Source organism: Triticum aestivum, chromosome 6A (assembly GCF_018294505.1).
Source record: "Triticum aestivum cultivar Chinese Spring chromosome 6A, IWGSC CS RefSeq v2.1, whole genome shotgun sequence".
NCBI classification, from domain to species: Eukaryota; Viridiplantae; Streptophyta; class Magnoliopsida; order Poales; family Poaceae; genus Triticum; species Triticum aestivum.
In genome coordinates this window covers 620144770-620153020 of record NC_057809.1, presented here as the reverse complement: position 1 = coordinate 620153020, position 8251 = coordinate 620144770, and the positions used below count along the sequence as shown (strand labels likewise).

The 8251-nt window shown below is 39.7% G+C and overlaps 1 pseudogene; it reads right to left on the bottom strand.

Annotated features, from left to right (window-relative positions):
• Nucleotides 1-3407: 3407 nt before the first annotated feature.
• Nucleotides 3408-8251, bottom strand: part of LOC123131474 (chitin elicitor receptor kinase 1-like) — a 7410-nt pseudogene continuing 2566 nt past the window's right edge.

Here is an 8251-nt window from a genome sequence, read left to right as displayed (position 1 = left end):
CTCTACTCCCTCCTCCTCCCTCCTCCCAACCCACTCCTCCCTCCATCTCTCCTAAACCCTAAACTTTTTTGTACTGTTCTTGTATAATGTAGTTTTTTTTACTGTTTTTAGTAAGAAAATTAATTATTTTTATTTATAGTAAGTGCTTAGTTGAACTAGTTGAATTAATAAAACTATTTTATTTTTAGTAAGAAAATTTAGGTATATGAGATTTGATGATCTAATTAAAATTTTACTATAGAAGTAATTTATTTTTAGTAAGAAAATTAATAGAACTACTTTATTGTTAGTAAGTGCTTAGTTCAACTAGTTGAATTAATAGAACTAGTTGAATTTATGTCATTATCACTTTGTCATCAAAGAATGCTATATGAGATTTGATGATCTAATTAAAATTTTACTCGGTGGAATATATATGCAGGCTTTGTACAGTCGTGTCTCATTGGAGTGATCGTCATCCGAGCTACCTCTACTTCCTCTACACCCGAGTCGGTGAGCTAAAAGTCCACCTCCTCTTTATCCACTTCTCGGTGTGTTGAATAGAGTAGAACTACGGTATTTAGTTGGTGAGCTCATGTGTGAATTCTTATAATAATTGATCCGGATGGAATTGCAAGTTTAAGCATGCATCATTGTATGTGTATGAACATCTTTGTATCGCTGGGAAAATCCGAGTGGCCTATGTTTTGCCGGAGTGTTGATTCATTTCCGTTCCGGCAAATTTCTGGCGCTCGATATGTCCTATTTTAGCAAAGGTCATGCCGGATTTTTCCTTGAATTTAAGCATGACTTGTGCTAGAATATGTAGGAAATATCGAGTGCCCCGGATTTGTGTGTTCAGTTTCCTGCTAGTTGCCTTCGTTTGATTTTCAATTAATGTTTCAACTATGAACATAGGAAATGTCTGACGATGAAAAGGATTTCGGTATTTGCGAATACTGCGAAGACGAGCGCGGCCTGTGCAACAGAATCTTCCTAGTTGATAATAGGCGCTTCAGCATCAAGCTGGACGAGACCTTTGAAGTGGATACATTAAGTCACAACCACAAGTCTTTTTCGTAATTAAGCATGATTTCTGCTTCATTTGCTTCAACTTATAATTTAAAAAATTTAGTATTCTACTAGCGTATCCCCTGCCATGCAAGAGTTTTTGTCTTGGATAAGATAGGTTTCAGTCCTATGAAAACTATGGAGGTAAAGAAGACCGAGCATGGTTATACTTTCAAAGCAAAATTATACAGTGCAAACACCTACACCTATTTTGAATGCAAAACTTGGCAAGCACTATGTAAGGCTTATGCATTTGAGCCTGATATGGTTATCACCTTTGATATTCGTCCGGAAGATGATATTGAAGGTAATAGAGACATCTGGGTCGATGTGCAGACGCCTCCAGTTCTACCACTATGTGAGTTTCTCAACCATATTTATGTCTTGGATATTGTTTATTCAAAAATAGTTGACAACTAATTTCTATTGACAACTTATTTCCATTCAAGCAAACATGTCCGGCGCTTGGTAGGCATGACCGTCCACTGTCCCGGGGCTGAACTAAACTGTGACGAGATAGGTCATTATGTTTCATGGCTTCAGGATCTTGATGTTGTCAAGACATATTATTTTCCTGGACTTAAAAATCTTAGTACTCAAAACGTGCGACCAATAGTGTTCGTATTGAACTACGGTCACATCTATTTAAGAACGATGGTAAGATTTTTACTATTTGTCCTCAGTGCATCTTTTGCATACATTACTTTTTAAGCTAAACTTCATTGCTAAGTATTACTATGATGTTATTCAACAAGGACTTCCGATGAATGTTGTGCCTCATTAGATCGAGACTAAAGGTCGCATGAGAATGGTTAGTTTACGGCCAAGACATCCTACATTGCACTTTAGTGCATTCAGGATTTCTCAAAGCGAGGAAGTATTAATAGTCAAAGACTGGAGCAGAATTGTGAAGGATCGCAGAGAAGTACTAGGGGGCAGCAATCAGAAGCGCAACCCACAATTAGGAGACAGGTTCATCTACATGCTCCGATATAATGAAGCAGGAGTGCTACACATGTTTTATGCTATTCTACCTGAGAGAGAGCAGTAGGAGTGATTAGCTAGTTAGAATGAGTTTAAAGATGATGATGTGCTACACTATGACTATGATGATTAAATAGCTAGTGTTGGTCGTAATGACTATGATGATTATTATTAGCTAGTGTTGGTGGTGATTAGCTAGCTAGAATGAGTTTGAAGATGATGATGTGCTACACTATGACTATGATGATTAAATAGCTAGTGTTGGTGGTAATGACTATGATGATGATTAAATAGCTTGTGTTGGCGGATTAGATTCAAGTGGAGGCAACATGTGGTGCACATCGAAAGTACTACTAGTCCAAACTTGATCAAGTTTGAATTAGTAGCATACTTTCGACATGCACCACATGTTGCCTCCACTTGAACCTAATCCACCTTCATTTCCGACACTGTTATGAACATAATGATATAACAACCTCATAATTGGTATTGTACCAAAATTTGTATAACAGCGTATAAATACACTAAAAATAAATAAAAATAAAAAACAGAATACTAGTAGCGATGGACAGGAAACATGCTACTACTAGTTAGATTAGCGGTAGCGCCGGAATAAACACACGCTGAGGCTATATGTCTTAGCAGTAGCGTGTGTCACACGCGCTACTGCTAAGGAATAGCTGTAGTTGCCTTCCTGTAGTTGCCGCGCTACTAGTAGGCATTAAACCCGCGCTACTACTAGGCTTTTCCCTAGTAGTGTGGGAGCATCGTCTTGGAGCGGCTACAACTTGAGACCGGTGGAAGGCGACATCTTCGCCGTGGTGGATGGCGGCATCTTCGCCGCGTGGTTGCTGATGCGGCCGTTTCGGAGGCGTTGATTTTTGTTTGGCAACGATGATGGCGTCGAGAGGAGCTTGGGTCGCGGCTCGGGCTTCGGTAGTCAGATCTTCCCGGCGTGTCTGAGGTGCTCTTTCGTGGGTTGCCTTGTTGCTCTGAAGTCGGAGCTGTGGTGGAGCGAGTCCATGTGGTGACAATGACAGACGCTCGGTGTTCATTTGCGGCGGGCACGGTCGGCGCAAGTCCTGCATATTTCCCGGGCGATGATCGTCGTTAAAGTCGGAGCTGTCAGTTGTTCGTGCGTATGGCCATCTTTTGGCATGTGCCGTCGTGGAGTCTGTTCCATGTCGGTGGCCAGGTTGGCCGGTGGTGTCCGTGTGTTTATGGATTGGGTTGTTTCGGTTTTAGCCCGGTTTTCCGTCAACTAACCGGGCAATTCTCACATCTTCTTAATCAATGAAAATAGCAAGTCTTTTGCCTTGTTAAAAAAAGAAAGATTTTGGCAGATGCACATGTTTCATGGCATGTATCTAATTTCCTATTTAGCTTTTCATGGAAGAAAAAGGGCTCTGCAAGGCGTGTGTTTGCTTCTTGGCAGAAACGAAATATGCCCTGATCTACAATGCCAGCCAGGGGAGACATATGTGGGTAAGGAGGTCATCTCCCGGACATGAGGTTCACCAAGCCCGGGTTTTCCATATCCCAGAACTCGCTCATGGAAGAGAGCGTCATCAGCGCGACGACCACAGACCTCATTGTGGGCCTCAGCTTGGGGTCCTCTGCAGTGCATGCGTTCGCCAGGTGTGTCATCTGCACGCAGAAGGCAGCATATGTTATTATACAATCGAACAATGCAAGCAGGGGCTTGGGCATGTTTTTCTAACCATGAGAATTGCATCGACGGGATAGTCGTCTCCCAGCTTTGGATCGATCAGCTTCTGGAGGCCTTCTTTCGGATCCAATGCAGTGAGAGCCTCTTCAAACTACAAGATTCAGTATGGTAACAAGTCATCAAACAGCCAAAGAAGGAACTGGACCCAAAAGCGGCTTTATGAAGCACCGAGAGCAGAAAGTATTACTAGCTCAGAAGCACAATTACCAGATAAACCAGTCCCCTTGAACCACTAGCAGATCCATCGGTTGGTCGGACAGTGGCATCTTTGCCTGAGATAAGTTCGTACAAGACTACGCCAAAGGCATACACATCAACCTTACGAGAAATATCGCCGTATCTAACGTATCTGCCAACACCATTTCCCATAATTGTAAACATTGATCAAAAATCAGCAACTACTCTGCAGTTAGCGGAATGACAAAAGTAGATGTTCATTCCTCAAAAAAGAATAAAGAGTAGAAGTTCAGGAAACCTACTCTGGAGGCATGTAACCGAATGTACCAACAACACGTGTTTGCAAAGATGCACCACCAACTTCTGTAAGCTTTGTTAGACCAAAATCTGCAACCTGGAAGATACACATAAACAACATTACTTCATGAATGTACATATATAACACATGGATCGTTGGACAGTACATATAAAACACACGGATGAATTCTCCTTGAATCATTCCTACCTTTGCACGGGTGTTCTTGTCTATCAAGATGTTTGCAGATTTGATGTCCCGATGTATGTAGACTGGAACGGTATGCTCATGAATATACTCAAGACCTCTTGCCGAATCTAGCGCAATCCGAACTCTTTCAGCCCAAGAAAGAGGCTCATAACCTATACAAATGTGCCGAGAGATTAATTTGCCAGAAGCAACAGAGCAGAAAAAGGCACATTCGGTATTTCGAGAGGCAGAACATTACCAGTTCCACGCAAATGCTGGCTTAAGTTTCCATTCTCGACAAATTCGTAGACAAGGAACAAAGAACTCTCTGTGCAATAACCAATCAAGCGCACCTGCATGGCATCGAACATTGAAACGGCTAATTAACCTGACTAAAGATTTACAAGATCGTCCCCATGGAAAATCAATATTAACATCCCATTAAAAAGCAGTGTTGATTAGGTGAACAAATAGAAGATTTACAAACCAGATTTAGATGGTGAACATGTGTCAAAACCTTTAACTCGGCAAGAAACTCCTGAGTAGCCTGCATGTCCATTTTCTTTATGGCGGCTTTCTGGACAGTGGACAACACAAGAGAAACAAAGCAAGTCATTTCGATGAAGAACATATCATGATGTTGCATGATTGCAATCATGGACCTTCACAGAGTTATGTTATTCTGCCATTGTTCAAGCCCCTTGTTAAGTACACATGTTTTTGGCATGTGGGTTTCTGAAATGCATCTGAATTATTATTTTTTGAACTAACCTCGCCTACAAGCTCAGCATAATAGACAGCACCAAAACCACCTTGTCCAATTTTATGAGTTATGTTGAAGCCTTCTGTAGCATTAAAAAGTTCTTGGTATGTGAACTCGACTGATTTGTCAACTGTAATGCCAGCAGCTAATGAAGCTACGTCAGCTTGAGTGGCCGATGATGTCACCTTTTGCATTAATATTGTACTGGCTGGAACAAAAAGAATAATAGTTCAGAAATAAGAAGGCACATTCTGTTGTGATTAATATCAGTCAAGGCCTGGTGAAGGAAGCACAAAAAAGAGAAGAAAATTGGAAGCATAATTCAAGGTTATCTAACTTTCTCTATCTTCCAAAAGTAGACTTATAGATCCTTGACAACCTCGTTGGTTACACTTGAAGTCTCTCAAACTATTACTCATAATCATAACTCATATCATACACTATTTACTCCACAATATTTCCAGGCTAAATATAGTTGCTCATAGGATAAACAAGCATGGCTTCAAACCACCCAAATCCACGCATATCCTTCTAGCAGAAAATCGTTGAGACGAACGAAGGACAGATATTAACTTGAAGTGGTGAAATTAGGACACGCATATGCTTGTCTACAAAACAAATTACAGGACTAACTCTCAGTTGCAGGGTTACCTAGCCGCAGTGTATTCTGTTTCGCCTTTCTTCGCCTATAAAACAAGAATAACAAGACACCCAAGACAGGTGCCACTACACCAGCCACAACACTTCCTGCTATTGCTCCTGCTGAAACCTTTTTTCCTGTACCGAAGAGAGTTGAATATGAATAAGCATCATAGTTCTCTCACAGTAGTCGACAATAATATCCAGTTTTTCTTCCCCAAAAAACCTTAACGGTGAGCAATAATTAGCTCGTGAAAGGACGATGTCTGGCTATACTGCACAAGATGAGGGATACTTATCAGCACAACTGCATGAGAATAAACGTAACATGCATGACCAAGAAAATTAAGTGGATAAGAGTATAGGTTCACATAACAATTCTTACCCTGCTGGTGATTTAAGAGGAAGGTAACTTCCATTGGGATCTGGGAAACCAAATAAGCAGAGTAAAAAAAATTAGGAAGATGTGATCAACTCTCCACAACATATAAATGATGCATCAAGTCAACTTAACCCTTGACATTCGAGAAGACCACTGTAACAACATGGTATCATCAAATGGATTGGATTGTTGCTCTTCACTTCAATTTGTTTCTTGAAATTGATATTTATAATTTCTAATTATTAAACTAGTTTCCAGGTAGAGAGTATCTGGAACATGTACTTGTGAGCAATGCGTCATGAATGATCATGTCAGAATTCCATTAATCATGCAGGTCGCTATTAGGGTCGTAACCTAATCCATGACATACTTCCTTCTAATTATCAATGTACATATCGGGTAGTCTTTCCAGTATAAAACAAAGTATACTGCATTCCATTTATTAGAAGTATAATTATGTTTAGTTAGAGATAAGATAGGTTTAAATCATGTTAGACTTGCCCTCTACTCCAAGTCTCTCTCCCTCATATTGTACTCTATATGTACCTCATATGAGGGTCAGATCAATACACAATAGAACAACACAATATTCAGCCATCCTACATTTTCTACACCATTGACAATCGACCAACTTCTTTAAGCTTGTCATATTAAATACATTCCAGCAAATACTGATTCTATGATAAACATTATATATGGGACACCTAGTAGGAAATATAGAGAAATCACCAATTAATGGTCCATTAAGGCCATGCATGCTCCATGACACGTGCCCTTCTTTCTCTCTTATTCATGCATTACTTTCTTTTTTACATAATAAAATACGAAGTCATATATACAGTTATATATTTAGGTATATCATCGTCTTGGGTATATAAGGTATGGTTATCTTTTGTCTCCATGGAAAAATACTCATGTACGTACGGGTATAAAACATACGTGTCCTTGAGCACGTCTCCTTTCAAAGTATATCATTTTGGGGTATGTGTCCAATACCATTAATGGGTATGTCTTCAAGCATATACTTTATATTCAAAAAAGAGTATATTATTATTTTTGGGTATGTCACCACTAAAACTACAAAATTTTCGGGGTATGTCTCGAAGGCAATACATGTATTAAAAACCAAGATGTTGGTATGTTATATTAGGTATATGTACGTAAACATATCGGGTCTGGATGTCTACATGGTATGTATATGTCCAAAAAAGTAAAAAAGTAATTAGGATGTCGTTTTAGATTATCTTATCACCTTACATAGAATAGGAAAACTAGTCTTCAAAAAGTGTGTCCCATCAATAAAATAAATAAGTGATGAATACCTTGAAAGTACATCATTAGAAAATACAAGTGTTAATTATGAGTGTTGGACACATGAATTACGTTAGTAGGTATATACATCAGTAGGTATATATAAGCAGGTATATACATAACCCAAAATATCTTAGGTATATACATAACCCAAAATATTTGAGGTATATACATCAGTAGGTCTATCACTAGGTATATACACAACCAGAAATAAATGTCTAATATCTTGAATAAATCAGTAGGTATATACATACATAACCTAAAATGTCTTAGGTGTGTATATGTACTTGAGATATTTTGGAACAGAATGTTGCTTAGGAAAAAAATAATATTACTTTTTTGGAAACCGATCAGAGTGCATGCAAACAAAAATTGGAAACATCTATTTCAAGGAAGGAACATCCACTAGTAGAAAAGGGGGCAAAGGTCCAGGCCGGGTCAGCCCATTAGTCCCGGTTCAGTCACGAACCGGGACTAATGTGAGCATTGGTCCCGGTTCGTGCGGCTAAGGTATTAGTCCCGGTTCACCTGAGCCCTTTAGTCCCGGTTTGTGGCACGAACCGGGCCTAAAGGGTGCGATGCCCTTTAGTCCCGGTTTGTGTCTCAAACCGGGACTAAAGATTAGACCTTTAGTCCCGGTTTTAGACACAAACCGGGTCTAAAGGGTGCAATGCCCTTTAGTCCCGGTTTGTGTCTCAAACCGGGACTAAAGGTCCCATTTCCAAACTCTAC